Source organism: Pholcus phalangioides, unplaced genomic scaffold, assembly GCF_987345545.1.
Source record: "Pholcus phalangioides strain wild (caught in Gottingen) unplaced genomic scaffold, Ppha-v1.0 ptg000015l_1, whole genome shotgun sequence".
Classification (NCBI taxonomy): Eukaryota; Metazoa; Arthropoda; class Arachnida; order Araneae; family Pholcidae; genus Pholcus; species Pholcus phalangioides.
In genome coordinates this window covers 13,594,637-13,618,256 of record NW_028301608.1, presented here as the reverse complement: position 1 = coordinate 13,618,256, position 23,620 = coordinate 13,594,637, and the positions used below count along the sequence as shown (strand labels likewise).

Sequence of the window (23,620 nt, the reverse complement as noted above, 5' to 3'; positions counted from 1 at the left end):
CAGGATAACATGGATTTTTTTGGATGATTCCATGATTAAATTTTCACGTATTCTGGATTCTAGACAGATTTGGGCCTCATAACATCATTTTGCCCATGGGCTCGTGATCTCCTGGAGACGGGCTTGTTGCCTTGAGTCATGAGTTTCTTCATCAATGCTCGAAAGGACGTTATAACTTGCTAGTCGCTCCAGACCCCAAGTTTTGAGAGGGAGGGGAGGGGGGGGGGGTCTCGCATTTACGGTTACAATAATTTATTTCATAAATTCTGAATTTTCATCAAATCTGTAAATCTGAATTTTCACCTAGAAATAAATAACTCTGGAATTATTTTTTTCTTAAATGAGGAATATCCACATGTCTGGAATTGTTCTTTTAATGAATTCTAAACTTTTATCAATTCCGGGATTCTGAACTCACAGTTCTGGTAATCTGAAAATCTTCATCAATTGTGAAATTATTTATTTCATTTGTTGTGAATTTTCCTCAATTGTGGAATTTTAACTTTTCATCAGTTCTGAAATTATTTCTGGCATTTATTCTGCATTTTCATGATTTTAATTTTCTGAATATTTTTGATTCCTCTCCACAGAAGAAAAAAAAAAACCGAGATAAAAGGCCAGGCTATAACTTCCACACCGGGCCCCGTGTCTGGAAACGGAGGCCCTGCCTTGAGTATAACTGTTGAAGAGTTGAAAATCATTATCTTTGTGAGTGCAGTGTCAGTCATAGTTATCGCAGCTATGTGGTCGTGTGGCTATAGTGAACCCGAGTTCGAACTCAACCGGCGGTCGGTAGAAGTTGGTTTTCTGCGGTTCCTAACTTCAAAAAAATTACGAGATGAACGTCAGATCATATTGCTTTGTATTGGGATAAATACGCAAGATACGTGTTGATAGTCACACCTGCTTTCTACATTTTAAAATGTATTATTTAATAAGAATAACAAAAATCATAGTTTTCAACGAAATGAGTTTGAAATTACTTTGTTGAAAATTATGGACTTGGGCACACAAATGTACGCGATACTTTTTTAGGGAATGCGACTTTCACTTGAATGGGAAAATCAGGCGTTATGAGAACCCTATAAGAACAAAGATGTGTAGGTTGTTGGGAAATATACAGGGTGTCCCATAAATTAGTAAAAAGTTTAATAATTCATAAAAATTGAAAGGATTGGTATATTTGAATGAGGTTTGTGAAAGTTATTCTCACGAAAGGGAATTTTTTTTCTTGGTTCAGAAAAGAAAAAAAAAATTAGTTTAAATTTTTGTTGATAGAGAGCGTTGCAAGAATGTCCGACCAGAGTAATTGGAACTAAACTTTCCTTCAATCTCTTCTGTGTTCGAAACTTCGCTCTAGCTGGCGATTAGGGTCTGAGGTAAAACAACTTCACCAATAGTACTTTATTCACCAATGTAAACATCCCAATGAAAAATTTATGAAAGCGCCAGTGACAGGACAATTCAGAAATGAGCTGTTAATCATACACCCTGCATTTTATAGGACTCTGATTTGCATATTCCCCAAGTGATTTGCTTTCGTGCTGTGCCCTCTATCGACAAAGGTTGGAGCTAATTTTTTTTCTGCACCACGAAAATCTTTCTACGTGAGAATAGCTTTTTCGCAAACAGCATTGAAATATACCAATTCATTCAATTTTTATTGATTTTTTAAATACGTGGTACCCAAATACTTTTAGTCTTGTCCCCTACCCCTTCTCCTCCCCTCCTAAATCTTGGTGTCTGACATGCACCCCCATTTATAGCAGCAAAAACCACAGCCATCTCACGGCAAGAATGCTCTCCAACAATGCAGGAGATTCTATACAGTACTAGTACAGTCAAGTCCCGTTATAACGAACTCTAAGAAACCGGAGGAATCACTTCGTTATAAAGAAATTCTATGTTTCTGCATTGCTCCTATGTAAGCATATCTGGGGGGTTAGAAAAGCGTTCGTTAAAATGAGATTTTCGCTATAACGGTATTCGTTAAAACGGGACTCGACTGTATATGTAATGCGATAGCAATGCCATCTACTGAAATACAAAAAGAACTAAAACGTTTCATACTCCTATCGAGAGACGCCACAGCAAGTGCAATTTTTGCCGAACATAACAATATTACTACTGCAGTTTACCTACATTGCAGCTGTGCTTTTGCACGTTAATTTAATTAAAACTTTTACTTTAAGCAATTTATTTATAGGCTATTATTTTTTTCAATTTGCCATTAATTGTTTTTTTTAAAAATTCTTCAATTAAGCCGTGCACCCCACAGTAAAAAAAACCATGGACCCCTGCCTGTCCAGACACCCCCCCTTGGGGACCGTTGTTTTAAGATTTATAGTAACCCTATCTCTACGGAAGTTTGCTCTTTCTTTCCCCTCCTTTATTTCTATACTCCTGTCAATGTTTTTTTTCCTCACACATATAATGTATCTTTCTACTACTATACACGTAAGAGCAAAAGAGAACACGTAAAGTGAGGGTGAAAAGAAGACTCTCTAGAAGAGAACTCGCCTATCTAACCTTATCTATTATACTTTCTCCTTTTATATATTTTTCTTTCCCCCTTTTTTTCTCTTTCTAACTATCAGAAAAAGAAAGAAAGGGATTGGTTATGTTAGTTCAAGGTTACCAGATTTATCGCCGATTCGTCATATAGATATAATACAAATTTCTTGCCAAAAAAGCTTGTATGTGAAGTGGTTAAACTATTTACGAATTTATGGGACACATTGTATATTTCTTATTTTTTGGATCCCAGAATAATGAGTGACGTGTCGAACGCACTGTGGTTCGCATGTGTAAATAAATCCCCAGCATTTGCACAGTGTAAATGGCTCTTGCAACTGTCTTTACTCATTTGAATGGAGGTGTGGAGACAGCTGCTCAAGTTCTCTCTCTTTTCTGTAAAAGAGACAGAGATTACGGCCCGTCTCGAAGAACGGTTGATATACCGAACGCCCTGTACGTACGAGTATTTATGTGTATGCAAATAAGGAGGCACTTCATTCGAACTATCGCTGCATCATAAATATTACATCGAATTTTCTTATGTAAATTTTGCATGTGAACGATAGACACATCTCATGCTACAGGAGAAAATAAATTTCCAGAGAGAGAGAGAGAGAGAGAGAGAGATAGATAGAGAGAGAGAGAGAGAGAGAGAGATAGATAGATAGAGAGAGAGAGAGAGAGAGAGAGTCTATTTCGATTCCGTGGGTACCTGTGAAAAGGATTCCTCTATTTGCTACGGTATGAAATCTCTACCGCCGGCTTAAACTCTGCGTTCCGTCGGGCCGAATCTGAAAACTCTACCAATGGTATTTTTTTGTGGAGGGGGAGGGGAGGGGGAATAGCGATATCTTAAAGCCCTGCAAATAGTCTCTATGTGCTTATTATTCATTAAATGAAACGTTTTATTCAAAAAGAAAAAAAAATCGTCGATAGGTGGCAATGTTCAGATGTAAATCTTGTTTTATGAAGTCCCTTTTGTTTTGAAGCACGGAGAGCATACTTCATGCTCTGTATTGGAAAATTGTTAAAACTAAGTTTTTAACAGAGAGTCTATAACATCCATCTTCAACCTGTTACTCGCGAGCACCAAGAGTGCTCAATGCTCATGCCCGATTTCGTGCTAGCGAGCACTTGACCGACTCTTCAATTAAATGACCTGTAAAAATTGCATTCAAGAATTACGATTACATGTAGATTTCAAGCATACGTATGTAAACGTTGCCGTAAGACATACATGCTCTACTTATGGTTCCCGATTCTAATGTGTCCCTTGGAGCAATATGATGTGGCCCGTGACCTGAAACCCTAAGTGAAACCTTAGTGAAAATGAACTAAGCGGCACGTATTTACAGATTTATTATGACGGTGTTTTCACTCTCGCGCGCGCGAGCGGAAACTTTTACAAATCGAAATAATTTTGAAGGGAAAGCACGAGTGGATAAATAAGCGCAGGTAAATGCAACACTTTTCATTTGTTGTGATTGTATTCAACACTCTTTGCTATTCAATGCTGAATTCATCTCAACACACTTCCTTTCTTGCACTTCCAAAAAGTGTCACCTACCTCTAGAGAGAAGCTGGTTCCTGAAAAAACAAACAAACAAATATTAGGTTCCCCTTTTTTTTCGTTAAGGATCTTTCAGTCTTTATTAAAATTTTTCCAATTGAATTTCCTTTCTCTGGTCGAATCCCTTCAGCATAAGTTTGGATTACTTGTTCACCTTCCGACAAATGCCTCTTTCAGCCAACATCATAATAGAACCCACAGTGTGGTGCTGTTTGTCTCCTGAATGTTCTGACTGCCCATTTCTGTATACTTGTTCTCTATACCTGGGAAAAGTTTCTCGCGGAACCCTTGATGGTTATAACGCTGGTTCGCGAAACCCTTGATGAAAATGAGGCTGTTCTACAGAACTTAAAATTTTGTATTTTTAATCCAAAAAAGTGTGTCTTTACTGCTGCCCCAACAACATCATAGCTCCAGGGCAAAATGAAAGATGGCCTAGGTAGCACCTCTTAATTTACATATTTATTGTCGTAAATCATTGTGCCAGATCTTATCGTGGAAGTTCCTATTCACCTGAGTTCTCTGCATCGCCCCACAAAAGGAATGGGTCTGGCAGGGATCCTGCCAGGGGCCCGAGATAATTCTCATCAGAGGAGATTCTATTTTTGTGTTCACTCTACAAATTTATATTAGAGGGGTCCCGCGGAGTCCGACCTGGGGTCCATCAAAGATCTAAGCCTATGGCCCTACTGCGGGATGTGGGGCCATGTGTCTCCATGCCGTCTCATGGTCAAGATTCACGAGGTTGAAGCCCTGTAAGCCCATTGGGAGACATATTCACGGGTCGAGAGCTTTGATTATAATCACCAGAAGAAAAGCAACCGCACAAGAACTCTGACATATGGCTTTGACTGAAATAATCATGATGCTAATAGAAGAACCTATTGAATCATAAGGTGTTCATCTGAGTTGTCGGTGAATATCTCCTGAGTATGAAATCAAGCATCTATCTTTAATGGTTTAAGTGAGCACTATGACCCCCTACAAGAGGGGCACGGGGCCCGGGACAAATCTAGATCTGTCTTGGGGGGGGGGGAGAAATGTTGAGCACCACACCAAGATGCTAGCAGAAAAACGGGAAAATGTTATTCATACATGAAATGTGCCCTTTAATGTTTTCTTCCAGATAGGGGCACATTGCCCTTTATTTCACTGGTACAGACCTGTTTCTTTGCTCACAAAATTTCGTTATCTGTGCGGAATGATAAAATAACATGTTGTCCTCTTTTTCATGTAGGGAATTTCTTTCTGCGCAGCAAAAAAACTGCGCACTTTCAGTCAGTCTCTGATTCTAAACGTCCATATTTTGTAAACTTATTCACCCTGAAAAAAAATGGTGCCTTTCTTAGGCACTTTTGTCCATAACCAATAAACAGGTAAAAATAAAATTTCGTAAGCAAAAATATACGTTCTAGAAAATTATTGAAAACGATTATACAGTACAATATTATATTATATGTGAGAACCCCTTCTGCTACCTATCAAATAAAACTGTTACAAATCTTCCATTGAAATTAGTGACTCAATTTTGATTAATGCGCCAAATGAAAAACTATATGGCATGATATTAACAAATATATTATAAGCAATAATAATAATTAAGTTAAAAAGTTTGGTACGAAATTTTAACTGTTGTTATTTGTGTAAGGTAAATTAACATTAGTAAAACTAGCAAAAAAAAATTATATTATATTGACGTTGCAGCTCTCTTTCTTATTATAATTATGAAAGCGTGAATAAGTAGATACATTTTCTCAGGGCGTACCGAGTGTTTAAGACTCCTATAAACTTCTCTGTTCGATGCTGCTCCGTACGAGCTGGATGAAGAAGTTAAGAAACTGTTTGTATGTGATAGGTGAGTGTATAAGGTCAATAAAATAAAATTTACAGCCTATATATGCTGTACTCAGAGAGTCAGTATATGTCGAATTAATTGAGATCGTTTTAGAAAATATGAATTCGATAAGTTGCGGCTTACTTATCACAGAAATTTGGAATTTGTAGAGCTATGTTCGATGGAGGTGAAGTATCAAAATTCAAGAACACTTTTCATATGCAATTACAAAATCTAACTGTCAATTATCGGATCAAATAATTGACAAATAAGTGTGGAATCCTGCACCTAATGGTTACAACATAGTATATATGTTTATTCCAATGAATTGCGTGATTAAATTATATAAGATTACATGTTGATACAAGATTAAATGCGATAAATATGAATAGAGAGAGAGAGAGAGCGTTCAGTATATATGAACATATAAAAAAATACATGCCTGGTAAAAATTTTCACATGCCCCGGGCATGTCCGACAATGGATTTATCCAGCCCTGTTAACTCTATGTAAGTCTTTCGTCAGCGGAATTTTGCAAAACGCTTTGAAGGTCACATGTGGCCTATGGGACATGCTTTGAAGTGTCAGTTGTTCGAATTTAGATTCATTCGTAGTAGTGCAACGCCCTCTAGACAGCAGTTTAACATACCAGTTCTCGTATACAGTCAAACTCGGATATAACGACCTCAGCTGTAACGGCAATTTGGTTATGACGTCAATAATTCTTGGTCTGGACTGATCCCCATATAGAAAAATGTTGAAGAACCGCACCCATAACGTCGATGAAAATGCCACGAAGTCGGATGTTATGACACATTTTTCGTAATTTTATGGTGTTTTTGATACTTAACGATGGAAAAAGGGATTTTTAAGAGGTTCGGCGCTCCGACGTGATCCTAAACTAACATGACCCGAAAACGGGACATTGCTGTATTTTCCCATAACTTCACGCTTTCTGACGTTTTCCATTACAAAAATTTCCTCCGGTATTTCGGACGAAATTTACTTTTTTGGATAATCTTTACTAGAATCAGAGATGAAAGTATTTTGCATAATGAATGAAAACTGTGTGAAAATGAATATGACTGTAAATATTCATCTCACTTATTTGCCTGTGTGGAAATTTTTTTCTCCCGTAAAAACACATATTTTACATTACAGCATATTTTTTAGTACTATATTTCTCACCGAAGGTTATTCGTTGGACATATTTGACGATTTCTCCGGCAGTAATATTTTTGGCGAGAATTGGTAATATTTATGACCCCAATATACAGTTTTCTCTGGATCGAATATAGTCACCCTTATCATAACAGAACAACAGCTTCTTGCACAGCATTTGATTGCAAGTGATTACAATTTTTGCTAAGAAAGTTTCGAAAACGGTAACCTCAATTGTAACGGCACCTCGGTTATAACGAAAAAATTCACGCTATCTTCAATGTCGTTATAAACGAGTTTTACTGTGTGTTTGGGGTCCTCGGCCCAGCTTCGATGGTGGTCAAACATGTACGTATGTTTTTCCCATTAGGGCAAACCAGAAGGCCTGTCTAATTCTTGTCGCACGTGTCTGCGTATGGAACGTTCCTTTCGAAATTGGCGACTTCCCTAATTGATATGATGTACGTATTACAAGCTTTCCTCGAGGCGACAAAACCAAGTTGAAATATGTGCCTAAATAAAAATCCGTGCGTTGCCTCCGAGATCACGTGATTCACCCAACACTGATTAACCGGCCCATGTGAGTTAATTTTTTTATTCAGTTTATTCAATCCTCGTAAAGTCAATAATCGCTCGAGTATTTTGTCTCCAAGAAATTTGATAATTAATTTTTATTGGTTAGGAAGGCAATAGGAAACTTATATTATCATTATTATTATTAGCGACATGAGAAATAATGTTTTGTCTCCCCGGGGTTAAAATTCATATTCATTACTAGGAGATAATAATAACTTGAGTAATTGGTTGGGAGAAAGATGACTCAGTGATTATTAATAATTATTATCAAGACCAAAATTACAAATGACATAATCTCTAAATTTAATAGGGGATCCAGATAAGCTTTCGAAATATTATCCCCGTTAAAAGCACGTAGAAATCGGCTTTAAAGTTCGAAATTGCTCTGAAATTCCTGTTTTCATCGTCCATTTGGGAAAGGAATATCTTTCCTATACATCATTTTATGCCTGAAGCGGATCCTTGTTGAAGGTTTGATGGATGACGGATTTGAGCAAAATGGAACCTGATACTATGAATAGGAACTCCATTTCTCTCTATTTTTTACCTATTATTATCTGGACTTTCATCGTCATCTAGATAGAAAGTGTTCTCAAAAGTTTTGGAATCGATAATTTTTTTATATTACATACTTTGACTGCGATATCATGACCGTTGAAAGAGATTTGTTGATATCGATGAAATAAAAATGGAAGGTATAATAAACTATATTGATTGATTGACGCTGGCTCTATTCGCTTTCAAACATGACTCATAAAAAGTAAAGGATTTTTTTTATACGGTATTGTATACTAAACGGGCAAAAAATTGGAAGAGTTAAATAGGTTAATTAATGTATAGGGTGTCCTGTAAATAATATAATGCGGCTTTTATATCTCATCAGCCGTCCGTCATATAGTGGTACGATTCCAATTTTAAAAATTCTCAAAATGTGTTCAGAAATTACCCAATACCAGTTCTGAGGGTGAAAATATATATAGTGTCTCACAAAATCAAAAATCTAAATCTTTATATGACCATCATGTCTTAAAAAACCAAATTAGAAAGTTGTTGCTCTGTCGCCGTCTTAACGTATGGCCCATTCGGGCACGGCCGGGGGCCTCAAGAGGAGAGGGGCCTCACTCAAATGAGAAGTGGTTGAAATTTTCGAGATTTTTCCACGTAGGGCCTAAAAACATCACTTAGCCCGGGGGCCCATGATGATCTTAAGACGGCCCTGACCCCAGCGTATGCGTTTCTAGACGCTGCTTACGTCAGATATGGTGAGCGAACCCACGAACGCATTCAGCGATCAATCGACATTCATCTTTCGTCTCCTCTGGACTCAGAGCGTGCATGCGTTTTTCACAATTTTCACTCTCTCAACGTGGTTTGCGACATGTTCCATTGCAATTTTTGTTCCTCTTGATGCCTACTAACAACCCTCTGAGTTTGTCGTTCCATTAACAGAACGCCCTGTATAATAATAAAAAAAAATCATGTCAACAGAGGAATGCAATTTAAAAACCGTTTTACATGCTGCATCAAAAAAAAAAAAAAATTTGGATGTTAGAATGAAAAGCAAAAACAACTAGATGAAGCATGTAAATAAATTCAACTGTTATGGTTATGGTATCTAAGAATTACACACCACACACACGCACACACGAGCAACAGAAAAACATTAAAACAAATTTTCTGTAACATCAAGAGAGAGAATATGTGTATTGCTTGATATATATTTTTTCAAGGATGATAAATTAGTATTGTAAGTGATGTTTGGTGGTAATGTATTGTAGAATTTTGGGATAAGGTAAGTAAAATGTTTCTTCAAACGCATTTTATAAGATAAATATACTAAATATAATTAAATTGTAAATATTAAATATTAATATTTAAAATTTTTTTAGTGAACTATAATATAATTCCGCCATTTTTTTGCATATTTAAATGAATAGAGAATCAGTGCTAATTTTTTCAAAACTTTTTAAAAACGTCATATCGGGCCCCATTCCTTGTTAGCCTCCAAAATGTGTCTGTGTTTTGATTGAATTAATAAAACTATCTTTCTCTTCAAATTTTAGAAAATATCATATTTTTAAATGCGATATTCATCGAGATATTAAACTTGTAAAATCACTATGTTTCAACAACTTATCACTGTGTTGGTAAGTTATTCATTGGCTCAAAAGTTGCCGTTAAGGACTGTACACAAATAGAATGAACTCAACCAGTTTTTTTATTCACAATAAATACCAACTAAATTTTTTGACAATTGCAGAATTTTTACAATGTTGACTTTATTTTATGTTTTGGAATTCGTGAACCACACCCTCAATCATATTGGCGATAAATGCTGAAAACTTCAAAGTCAAATATCTCTGTTGATATAGCATTTAAAAATGTGCAATTTTTTGTAAATTACTTCTGAGAATCGCACTCACATTTCGCCAACTGGAAGTGTTAGCACGTAGGGGCTGCATGAAAAGCTAATTTTTCTTTTTTTTTATGTATACGACACTTTTGGGAAATTTAAGGCATTTTGAGAGAGTGACCTCACGCCTATTGGAAACTTTTTGCTATTGAAAGTATGTTTCTAAAATCAACGGTTGAAGAGAAATTCGCTGTGCAAACAATTTGGGAAAGCCTGTATATTAGAGCTGGACAAATCTTGTTACGTCATTATCTCTTCTTTTATATTTCTTTGTTATGCTCCGTCTGATTTCTGAGTTAATTTTGAGTGACCATAAGTCATTCGAAAACTTTTTGTAATTGAAAGTATGTTTCTAAAGTCAAGGGTTGCAGAGGGGTATCCGCTTTTCAAAAAATTTAATGCAGCCTGTATTTCGTATATTCGGTAACAAGTGTATTCAGGGAAAGAAAAAAAAAACAACAGGTATCCATCACGTGACAATGCAAGTACAGTGATATCTCTGCTAATGAGATAATTCGTTCCGAAATTATATTCGTCAGCCGAAATCTTCGTTTGCCGAAAATACGACTCTAGGTTTCTTTGGGAAGATCGCTTAATTCCTTCCTGCCCAAAACTTAAAAATAAGTTTCATAAAACACTGAAGGAGCACCGTAAAAATGCAAAAACTCTGACTCTATGTCAGCATATTACTCTCTGATCCAGTATATTATATTATTAAATAGGGAACGCTGAATCACAGTTCATCCAATTTTAGAGAGTCTCAGGATTACGTCAGAGATATTCTCTAAAATTGGATGCATGAGAATTTAGAAGATGAGAAACTCTGATGTACACAATCCAGTCGGGCTTATAGCTGTCTCCATCCATTTGTGATTTGATCAGCTCATTTCTATGTCTCATACATGAAGATGGGGGGAAAAAGAGCTTCTAGAAAGTGCAGATAGTTTAGTTTGATATCACAATTCTTAAAACATTCAAGTCTATGCATCCTTTTTTCAATGTATTTTCCTCTTAGCTTAACTTTCCAATTTACATGAAATGATTCAAAAACAGTGCAAGAGAAAGAAGCGAATATAGTCTATATAATACAGTAAATGCCATAAATCAGTTATCATTGCTTGGGTATTACGCATAATCGCCAATAAAAGTGATATTTCTCTTAGTACTTATTAAATTTACCGACTACGTTTGGGTATTATGCATAATCGCCGGTAAAAGTGATAAATTTAGGGAAATTCATCAAACTCACCAAAATGCTTGGTAAGTATGCACAATAACCGGTTACTACGTGTAATAACCGGATTTATCACATTTACCGTAACATATACATCTGGAAAGTGATTATGACTATTAGACATAGTCACGCTCAAGTGACAGCAGTTCTGATGATGATTGAGTGGTGGTGTTAGGTTAGCATGTGCATCCATATCAACGAAAATATTCGTTAACCGAATCTGTATTCGTAATCCGAGACAGAAAAGTCGCAGTAAAAAATCTTCGTTAGCCGAGGTACATCCCTGTACAAATATTGCTGCAATATCGGGATAAATATCGCCCGATTGTTTGGAAATCACTAATATCCTCTTCGTGCGAGCTTGAAGCTCGCTCTCTCCTTTCAAGAGAGATATATTCGGAAAGATTTTCAAATCATTGGCCTCTGTAATAATGTTCGAAACTTCAATCGGGACTCGTCCGAAACATATTTGTATGTATACGTATCGTACACATATATTTTCCTCTGACGGACCTTGTTATTAAAGCGAGCGTAATGATTAACCATCACACCAGTTACACTATGCTAGATGGGAATGGAGAAGTAGAAAGGATGATGATGAGTTGGGCTTTAATTTCAAAGTTAAAGCTGGAATTCCTATGCTTTTGAGCGATGACTAAACGGATAAGATACAACCTTGAATCATCACTTTCACTGTCAGTAATAAGCGAGCGATGTGTGTGTTGTGCTACGCGATGCGATGTAGCCTCTCTTGAGCTACCCCCGGAGGCTTATTCGGGAATTATCTGGCATTTACGCATGGCTATAAGGTGAACGTGCTATCCATCTTGGAGCGCCCGGGGCGATGGGATAAAATTTGGTTAGGTGAGGTAATTAGAAACATGCCCCCCCCCTCCCCGTGTTAGGAGTCACGCTTGTTGAACTAAAAGATGATGTATCACTAGTTGTGTATAAGTCATGGAGGGTTACACGCCCTTCGGTGATTAGAAATCGCGCTTATAATGGCAGTTTTTAGGGCCAAAATGAAATTATCTGGTAGATAAGAGTTTATAATAAAGAATGCGAGTCACAAATGCATTATTTTTATGATGGAAATAACCGAAAGTTCTCGGGTAAAAATTGAATTCTCTCATTTGGTATATAGCAGCATTTCTTCCTACCTCAAAATGAAATGGTTTCGATCAATTCCTTGTTTCTCTGACCCTTCTTATTGATATTGCCTAAACCTTATGGCGCAACAAGGGTTCTTAACAGTGAACCCTTGGAAGTTCTTGAAGGGATATTTGGATTTTAAGGGGAAAAAAAAATTCACCGATAACAATTCACCTTCACGCAATTTACCTATAATTTGCCGCAATTCACCGACAACAGTTCGTCACCAGGTTGTGAGTGACCGAGTGATTGAGCACGTCAGTGAATGTGTGAGTGAGTGACAGGTGAGTTGGTGAACGAGCTAGCGAATTAGCCAGTGGGTGAATTGGTGACCGTGTGAGCGTGAGTGTGCGATCGTATGAGAGAGTAAGTGACCGCATGAGTGATACTTTCACTCACTCACTTGCTCATTCACCTACTCACTTGCTTACTCACTAACTTTTTCATTCACTCACTCACTTGCATAGTAACTTTCCCACTCACTCACTTGCGTATTAACTTTCCCACTCACTCACTTGCATATTAACTTTCCCACTCACTGATTTGCTCAACAACTCACTTGTTGTCCTGCAAACGGGTCCCTCGTTTGCCGGACGAGTGCTCTCACCACTAAGCTACAGAGGAGATATATATCCATGCAAAAGTAGTTCATCTTATCTCGGTACCATCACGTGCTTAGCTGTTCCAGATGGTCAATACTATCCTTGCGACTCGCCTTTGGCCCGCTTTTCACCCCAATAATGCAACTCCTTCGAATTCTACCGGTGCGTGAATCAATTCCTTGAGCGTTTATTCGAAACGTGCCGCCCCACAGGTTGTCAAATCAGGAGCAAGGAAAAAATAATTTCAGAAAAATTTATAAAAAATATTTTCTCTGTAGAATTCAAACTATGGATGTAATTGTATGGAATAATTTTCAGAAGAAACAGTAATTTTTGATGCAATAAAGCTAGTGGGAACAAAACCGGAAAAACAATACGTATCAATTTAGAAAGAAATGGAGGTAAAATTTTAATAAGTAAATCGCCCGTATTTCACCCTATTATTTATGGCGGAAACAAATCTGCGATTTTTCTGGTTCATTTTACTGGCCCGCGACGCAGCAGCTGATCATTATGTTGACTCTGAAATAGTGAGAAGTTGGCCACCCATGATCTATATCATGAAGTCGGGCAAACACGTTTTGTTCGCTAAATTTACTTAAAGATTTTCTCAGCTTTAGAGCTCGGATACTTATCTCGTCTCATTTGCATCATGACAAATGAAGCTTTTAGGAATTTTCAAGAAATAGCTGATGGAGAATTTGACTTACCATGAAACTTATGAAAGAGTAGTCCTCTTAAACGACATTAGCTGTACCACTGGCCACAGAATGCCCAATTTTTAAATAAGTGGCGATTATGTTCTAACAGAGCTGTGCGATTATGTTCTAACAGAGCCGTAACTAGGATAGGGCAGGGGAAGGGGGGCATCTGGTGCTCCGAGCGCTGGATCAGGAAGAGTGCCAGTTTCACTCTTTGTTCATCCAAGATTACGAAGAGGGAGCGCCGAAATGTACTTTCCCCGGGTGACAGAAAATTTTTGTTTCTAATTGCGGCCCTGAGGTCTAAAGTAATAAACTTCGATCAGAAGGTTATGCGTAACCTTTAAGGAGAGAGAGCTACTCTGAGAATCCGCAATAATCTTCACTGCTCTAAAGTCAAACAATTTTTACATATAATATTGATACAACCGATATTCGTATAAGATTTCGCAAGCATGCTAAACAACACCTATTGAGACAGGCAACTTTATAATTTTGTCAAAAAATGCATGCATTTACCAAATGGTCAAAACATACCTGTCAACAATAATTCATTAGTTTCATTTGAAATTTATATTTCATGACTAAAAATCTCGAACAATTAGGTTTTGTAACAGATTTGCACATTCGTTTGAAAGAATGTTTCTCGGGACTAAGGGCACATTATCGGCACAACTCTATTTTTTTCTCAACATTTCCCCCAACGTTAGTGGTTTGGTTGGCGTTCGGAGGTGCCCATGTTTGAAAAACGTTGAAGACATTTAACTCACACCAGCATTGACTCTTTACCGAATCCTATCAGTTAAATGCAGAGAGGTTCGAGATCCACTGAGGGAGTAGTGGTGGTTGTCCGAGATTTGTTTTCTGTGGTTTTTCAACTTTGAGGCGCGAAGGCGAGCTAATCGCTCATTTAAAAAATCTGCGTGAGAATCTTATGCCATAGAAATGCAACTTCTAACTTGTTTAACCCCTAGACTGCGGGGATAGTGTGGGAACACACACTCCTTCTTACTCGTCCCTAATCCAATTTTATTTTCTTCCAAACTGCGTGTATCGTCCATCATAAAAGAGTCATTCTACGAGTTTAGCGGCTTCACGGAGAAGGGGTGTAGGGAAAGGTAATAAACTGTGTTTGTCTGACACAAAGCGTCCAAACCAATTTTATTTTCTTACACGGCCGAATCTCTTTAACATTCCCCCCACCACCACCACGACCCATCTGCTTCTCGAAACTTTATCAGACAATCAGTCATTCTACGGAATCGGTTTTGAAGTAAAAGAAAGCGTTCCACTTTCTATGACACTTTTTCTTTCCCTCACAAATTACACTCTATGTCGCTAAAGAAGTCTCACTTCAAAAATTCTCGTTCCACAAAGGGCCAACAACAGTTCAAATTCATGGGTAATGCAACAGGCAAAAAAAAAAAAAAAAAAAAAACCAGCCAGATGGCAGCATTTCTTATACACCTAGCCCTCATTCCTCCAGAAACAAACTTCATGTTAGTTACAGAACACATGCATTTCACAATCCGGCATGCACCAAATCGTAGAATTTGCATAAGAGGAATATTTACGAAGTGCCTGCGTAATTTAGTAGGAGGAATATATTATATTTCAAAGAGAGTCATGTTTATCCTTTTGCAATATTTTGTGCTTTTTTAATGCTTCTTGATTTTCTAAGTATAGACGAACCCCGTCAAGTTGGCTTGTACTATTTAAGCGTAGATGCACCACGTACACATTCCTCTGAGGAATTTCTAATGAATTTGTTACATGAAGGCACGTGCCGCGTGCGTGAGCATGTGTGCTTTCGTGGGTGACCCTAACGAATTTTTGTTGTCAGAGTTTTATATATATATATATATATTCGTGTTATACTGTTGCTGCCACCTGCCCTTCATATTTCGAAATAATAATGACAAAAGTCTGAACTTTTATGCTATGTTCTATGACTGAATAATGTAAGTCATAGCGATGGGTGAGGATAATAAATAAATGAATATATATAAATATTTACATTGTTTTTGAATTTGTTGCAAATATATTAGCATTATGTTGAAACACATACTTTTTTTCGTTAAAAAAGTAGAACTATCATATACACTGCTCAAAAAAATTAGGAGAGCACATGGTTTTAACAAAATTACGCAAAGATGTATACCGGTAAGTAACATAAAATGAATCATCAATAATTTAAAGCCTAGCAGGAAACGGAAGAAGCAAACTTCACATGCAAATCAAAGTTCATGACGTCAAAAACCAGAAAAAGGAGATAAGGGCAGAAATCGGGATGTTGCAGAAACGTCTTTTTTACTGCCGTAACTGTGAAATTCGATTGCGCAGTATTTTTTTTGAGACAAGGTGACTTGAGGATGTCTCAACAACGTGATTTACCGGAATCCATGGCATGGCGTGTTATAGGCAGACTGGAATCCGGGCAAACACAACGTAGTGTCGCGGACGCTGTTGGAGTCGCCAGAAGTGTTGTTGCAAGGCTGTGGAATTGATTCCAAGAAACAGGAAATGTTACACGTCGACCAGGGCAAGGTCGGCCACGCGCCACTACAGCAACTGATGACCGGTATATACGGTTAACAGCCCGTCGAAACAGAACAGAGAATGCTACGCAGCTGCAAAGACGGTTGCTCTTGGCAACAGGACGAAGGATGTCCAGCCAAACAGTACGTAATCGGCTTCATGAGGGAGGGCTGTATGCACGTAGGCCAATGGTCTGCATTCCGTTGACCCCACGTCACCGTGCGGCCCGAAGAAGATGGGCTGCTGAACATCGAGATTGGGAGCAACATGATTGGAGCCAAGTGCTGTTTACAGACGAGTCCCGATTCAGTGTGGAGTGTGACACCCGACATGTTCTGGTATGGAGGGACAGGGGCACTCGAAATAACCCCGCATTCGTTCGTGAAAGGTCACAATACAGACGAGCTGGTTGGATGGTATGGGGTGGATCAGCATAGGCGGACGTACGAACCTGCATATCATTCGGAATGGCACTTTGACGGCCCGAAGGTATGCAGTCGAGATACTGCGACCTCATGTCATCCCTTATGCTGGAGCCATTGGAGATTCCTTTGTTTTCCAGGATGATAATGCCCGACCGCATAGAGCTCGTCTGGTGGAGAACATGCTTGAAGCTGAAACAATACAGCGTATGGAATGGCCAGCGTGCTCTCCTGACCTGAATCTAATCGAGCATGTTTGGGACATGCTCGGACGACGCATTGCTGCGCGACCAAGGCCGCCTGTTACTGTCCGAGACTTGCAGATTGCACTTCTTGAGGAGTGGAACAGTATTCCCCAAAGTCTGATCGATAACCTCATCGCATCCATGGCAAACAGGTGTGCAGCACTCTTAGCTGGTCGAGGAGACCACACGCCCTATTAAAACTCATGCATCATGTCTATTTTTTATCGTTTACATGTAACCAAATTGTTGCCCTAAATCATCTTTTCATGTTTTTTCCATATTTTCAAAGAATTAAAGCTTAATTCCAAATTGTTTACGTCTTTTTTCTGTATTGCGCATTGATACGCGTGTACTATCCATTGTATGCCAATACGTGGCTGTCTCGTACGGTTTTCTTCACTTTTTTTGCTTGCTCCCCCTAATTGTTTTGAGCAGTGTATTTTTGTTTAACATTATTGAAGAATATTTCGACACTAATTACGTTCTATTATGTATATATAACAACACAAAAATTCATGCAAGTAGTATTTTTACTAATTAAAAATTATTTTAGTAACGAAACCGTAAGTTTCTATATCAAACTTTCCTTTTAAAACGAAGAAAATTAAATTGTCTGTCTGAGCAGTGCTGCTTGAAAATTAATTGCGATTCCAGTCACAAATTTTTTCGCACACAGCCGAAATCAAGGATGTTGTTGTATGATGCAGAAAATTTTTTGTACTGCTCAGAAACATGGAAAAACATATTAAAGTGGACCTCAAAATTTGAGATTATCAATAGGAAAGAAATACATAAGCTCGGGACATTTTCCGATAAGCCTGATATACTTATTAATTTGAGGACTCAAACAATGTAAACACACAATAAAGTGAAAAAAGAATACCACCATAAAAATCATTCTTTTCATCGCATGATATACGTACGCTCCTCACAACGAAATCCGTCAATTTCAGACAGGATCAAAGCCGTATGAAACGGTCTTAAGATTCTAGCTTTTGTCCTAAACTACAGAATTGGAAATGAAACAAAAGGAAAAAAAAAAGATTCTTCTATAATGAAAATAGGAAATTTGTAGTACCCTTGTATATCATCATCATCAAACAGATCTATTGTTCTGATAATCACGTTACGCGGCTTTTACTACATCGAGCGTGAAAGTAGTATTAAAATGGGGTTGTTTTTTTTTCCATTCCGAGTAGAAGCTGCTCCTCTTTCATACAATTTTTTGACATCTCTCTAAATTTTATTATTATTATGCTTTTCATCGTGTTGTGTCACTTATGTCACGGTGTTCCTGCTTTTGTTGGTACTTGGATCGAGTCCATATAATAAAGCTTTTCTACTTTTTTTTCCCCGTTCATTATAATGCATTTTGATTTAAGACCTTGGATTAGATTAAAACAATTCCTTAGATAAATATTTTTTCTTATTTATATAATAGTAAGAATTGGCCCCAGACGTCGTTTTGGAGTGGGGTTGTTAACCTTTTATGTTCCACCGATTCCTGGTGTCAGTAGGATAAAGGCCACAGAACCTGCGTATGCAGGGGTTAGTGCATGGGAGCTGGTTCCCCTAACCTCCCAAGCCATCCAAAATTTAATATTTTCGTAAAAGTATTAAAATATCCAAAGAAAATGCCTTTTATATGCTATTTTGACCCTTTAAGTGTCATTGCAGAAATCCCTAAACTCTCTTTAAAGGTCATATCTTTTTTAATGAAATAAGTTTCTGGTTCTCAGTAGGTGTAAAGTATGGGAAAGATTTTTCAATGAGAAATCACACTTTATAGAATGTCTGGGCTTATCAATGTGCTAAAACAAGAGGCCTTTAAGGGTTTTTTCTTTCAAAACGGCAAATTTTTCACACAGAAGCGCTTTCAAAGTCGTATTTTTCAGTAGAAATCTTTCCATAACGGACACCGATGAGACCGAAGATTTTACCCGCTGACGAGGGGTATCAGTTAATAGATAGTAAAATACATTTGAAATACAATCGACGAGTCCCGTCGATGTAATTAAAAAAAAATGTGTTCGTTTGTGGAGGTGTCCATTAACGGGAATGGCCTTTATAGAAGTTTCATAATATGCATTCAACCACAAGTACAGAGGCCACCAACAGGCAACTTGGGCAGCAAGGTGGCGGGAAAAAATATAACAAATAGCCCATAACAAAATTTATCAGCAATTTATGTATTTGAAAGGCAGTATGAGAACATAGAAAATTACTATCGTTACTAGAAATAATAAATGTAATTAGTTTGTTAATCAATAAGAGTCTGCTGTTGAAACCAATAGCTCAAATAATGACCAGATAATCAACAGATAGATTTTACAAGCGGACACCAGTATCGATTGGTGAGGGACAATGCAAGGTTATGGTGTCGCAGGGAATTTTTCTCTAATAGGGTTGCTAATAAATGGAATAGCTTATCCCCGGAGGTAGTAAATTGTAACACAATTGACACGTTGAAAAAGAAATACGATAAACATGTTGGGGTAAATCAAGAAGCTATCCATACTTAGAATCACAGACAACCATAAGTATTCTTTATGGGCATTGTATAATATTTTGTCACGTGTATATATTTCTTTATAATTTTTTGTTAATTGCATTTTTAATTGGGTTGCTGTATTTTTGAAACATATGACATCCATATTTTTATGGGCATCTTTTTCTCAGCCACCTCGTTGGACATTTTGCCTGTTGTGGCGTTGTATATGTATTTGTATAATTTAAGGCCGGTATTATGCTATAAAAGTTTGATAAAATTTCTTATATAAAACTTGAAAAGCGTATCGGTTACATCTGAGCGAATTAACTAATGGGATTATTGATTGTTTTTTTTTAAAGTTTTGACTTTAAAGAAGACTTTTTATCAAACTTTTATAGCGTAATCCCGGTTTGATACAAAATATTTTTACCTAGTTGGGGGTCGCACAAAATCACCTCGCGGACCAGCTGTTGACCACCCTTGATATAGGTACTCGTACACACTACATTAAAAATAAAATTGCGTAAGTTCAAACAATATACAGGATAAGAGCTATACATTATATTCATTATATTCTGATGTACAGTAGTTATGCATGAGTGAAACAATGTTCCGACAATCCAATTCTAATTCCTTAGGCCGGAATTACACTACAAAATTTTTATGAATATTATTTTGCAAAACTTTAAAAAAGAAACCAATTGGCTTATTGGTTGTTTTTTTTCAAGTTTTGTAAAAGACCTTTTACCAAAATTTTATAGAGTAATCTCCGGACTTATTGCTGCATGACCAGTTGGTTTGTGCTTTTTCCGATGGTAAAAAATCCGTTTCCAGTTGAAAATTATGTATTTATTTTTTTGAGATTGAGTTGATAATTTTTGGTAAGTCGACCACGTTGGCGAAATTATCTACACATGCGTGAATATCTGAATCAAAATTGTTTTTCCAGTTTTTTGCTTCTGAACTCTTCTATCTTTGTGTCTAACAGCTTAAATTTCGATCTTAAATTTAAGAAATTAAGTGTGTTTGCAATTTATATATATTTTCCATTTAAAATTCAGAAAATTATGCACTACAAAAAGTTTTACATTCAATTCATCATTTCTATTGAAAAACTTTCGCAAAATATTTGTCGAAATCAAGTAAATAATTAACGAAGTTAAAGCTTTCAAAAATGCGACTAGTGGTTGAAATGTAAACATTTAAAAAATATATTTTTTATCCCATATTCTTTGTGAGACATAAGTTTTTTCCTCTCCTTTTTTGCAGCATTCCAAGATTTTTTTTACCTTCAACTTTTTTCATTATTTCCCAAAATGGCTTTAACGAAAATTTCCTCAGCTGAGAGCATGACCATATTGTGAAAGTCCAGGTACCTTCTGTGCACGCAACCTTAAATACCCATAACGAGAACTAAATCTTTGGATTTAATAAAATTTTACCGAATGTAAAATATTCCGATAATCGCAAACAGAATTCTGGTTCAAAATTATCACGCAAACTGCTTCGCTACGGAAAATAACTAATAAAAAAAAGTCCATAAGCTAAACGAATTGTATTATTTTATGACGAAAATATTCGCATTATAAGAAATTATTCTATTTGGGAAAGAATAAATCAATATTATTTTCAAATGGGAAATTCGTGAAATGAATTGTTGATGAGAAATCCTACGGAGTTTCTTAATTCATAATCGAACGGTTATCGTTTTGAAAAGAGCAGAATATTTCTTTTGTAAAAATACAACTGCGATACCTAGATTTAAGAAATTTTAATACAAGTTTTAAGATACCTGAAATTGAGAAAGTTAAAGAAACTTGTGGAACTTTTCATCACTCATGAAAGTCATCTTAATTTTTTAATTTTTTCTATAGAATTTTAAGAAAGCTATAAAAATAAATAGGAGTTGATTGATTGAATGTTGAAGAATCTCTAATACTAAAAAATATCTGACTTATTTTTGTTTCCTGCTAAAAATTATATTGAGTTTCGGAAAGGACGATATTTTCAAAAAAAAAAAGAAAATGTCTTTGATTACTTTTCTTCCCTGTGATAATATTGAATTTTTTTCAAGGATTTTCGCATGCGAAAAGTTACATTGAATAAAAAGTTTTGGTAATTTTTTAAAAAAAACTTGGATAAAGACCATTTCTTCCCTCTTTTATGGAGTTTCATAATGACAGAAGATGATAAATAAGATATTATATACGAGAAATATAGTAAATTCGTTGAATTTTATGAGTATAAGTTTTAATTTCAATTTTTTGCGATATGAGATTTGCTCCTTTTTAATTTTTCCTCTTTTCTTGACATTTTGATTTCCAATTTTTGTCTTCAAAAAATGTTAATGGTAATTTGCCGACTATAAATTTGAAGTTTGTAATTTAGATATGGACTATATTTTTGAGTCATCCATAAATTTGTCGGTATTGAAAAAGAAATATTAAGGCTGTCCTATAGTTTCGGAAAACATTTCTAATATTCATGAAAATTGAAAAAATTGGACAACGCTGGATTTCGAAAAAAATTATTTTCATAAACGGGATTTTCTTTGGTAGCGGAGATAAATTAGTTAAAACATGAAGCGTCCACCATTGATGAAAGTTCGAATTACTCCACTCTTGAAAATAAAAATTAAGAAAAAAATAATTTTTATCTACAACATTCAGAGATATCTCAATTATTTTAATATATTTTCATGATGATTTAAAGAATTTAAATGGTAAATATGTTGTTATAAGTCAAAAACCGTGAAAAGTTTAATCTTTTATATTTAAGAAAAATTACTTTTATATTTAAGAAAAATTACTTTTATATTTAAGAAAAATTACTTTTATATTTAAGAAAAATTACTTTTATATTTAAGAAAAATTACTTTTATATTTAAGAAAAATTACTTTTATATTTAAGAAAAATTACTTTTATATTTAAGAAAAATTACTTTTATATTTAAGAAAAATTACTTTTACATTTAAGAAAAATTACTTTTATACTTGATTAAGTTTAAAATATGAATAAACATAAGCCTAACAAATCAAGCGAATAAACATATATGAAAACATAAAGCCTGTGATATAAACATGTCTTGTATAAATCTCACGTATTTCTTTAATACGTGAGATTTTCTTTAATCACGTATTTCTTTAACACATGTCCCACAAAATTGGTGAAAGGAATTATTAGGAAATGATGAAAGGAATTATTACAGAAATGGTGAAAGGAATTATTACAGAAATGATGTAAGAAATTATTACTGAAATGATGTAAGAAATTATTTCAGAATTAATAAAGAATTCATATTTAAAGAAAGAAATGATTGCAGAGTATATGAAAGAGTGTTTTTGGGGGAAACACACTCTTTCGTTTCGGGAAAGCCCGTTGAACAACGGCCATACTATAGTATAACTTGGTGTAACGCGGGCTTTATGGAAAGTTTCGATTTGGCCCGCAATTTTTTAAAGGGTGAAAACCTTCTTTGCAATCCGATGAATTTATATAAATTTTCATCGGATTTATATAAATAAATCGTATAAAAAGGGGGGCGATACGTTCCTCGTATATAGCGAAGCTCAAGTGAACTAAAAAAACGCATGTAATACCCGAGTGATAGTAAGTTTCGTTCAAGTGGACAGGTTCGACACTAAAACTCTAATCACGGACGAGCGGCGAACTACGGTCATAGTGACATCGCTATCTTTTGCGTTTTAATTTTGGACGATTTATGTCGCGCTGTTCCGGTTCACACGTCGTCGGCCGAGACAATAAGCTTCCGTAAATAATGGGGGTCGAAATTCGGGAAGACGAACAAACATAATCAAGCGTGCACGTGCCGAGATGGCAATTTTCTGATGTTTTTCCTGTGAGCGAAACGAAATCTACGCTCCCGCGATGATTCATAATCTTGTTAGCGGGACATAATTAAGAAACGTGTGATTTTTCACCTTTTACACCTCACAAAGTTTTGAACCAAAAACCGAGAAATGAAAAAGCTGTCTACCGCTTGCTTGTGTATCTTGTCCGCTGAAAATTATATTTTCTTATCTGTAAATCTCATTATTTCCCAAAATTTATAGCAGACATTTAAAAGGACCCGGGGGAGGGGGAATAAACACATCGTAATTAAAGTAAATGTTTGGATTTTGGAAATTTAAAAAAAAAATTTTT

General features: G+C 36.1%; 1 protein-coding gene across 1 annotated transcript in view; it reads left to right on the top strand.

Annotated features, from left to right (window-relative positions):
* LOC149075468 (uncharacterized) overlaps positions 1–23,620 on the top strand; it is a 182,602-nt gene that overhangs the window by 816 nt on the left and 158,166 nt on the right. The gene's annotated exons all lie outside the window — the stretch shown is intronic.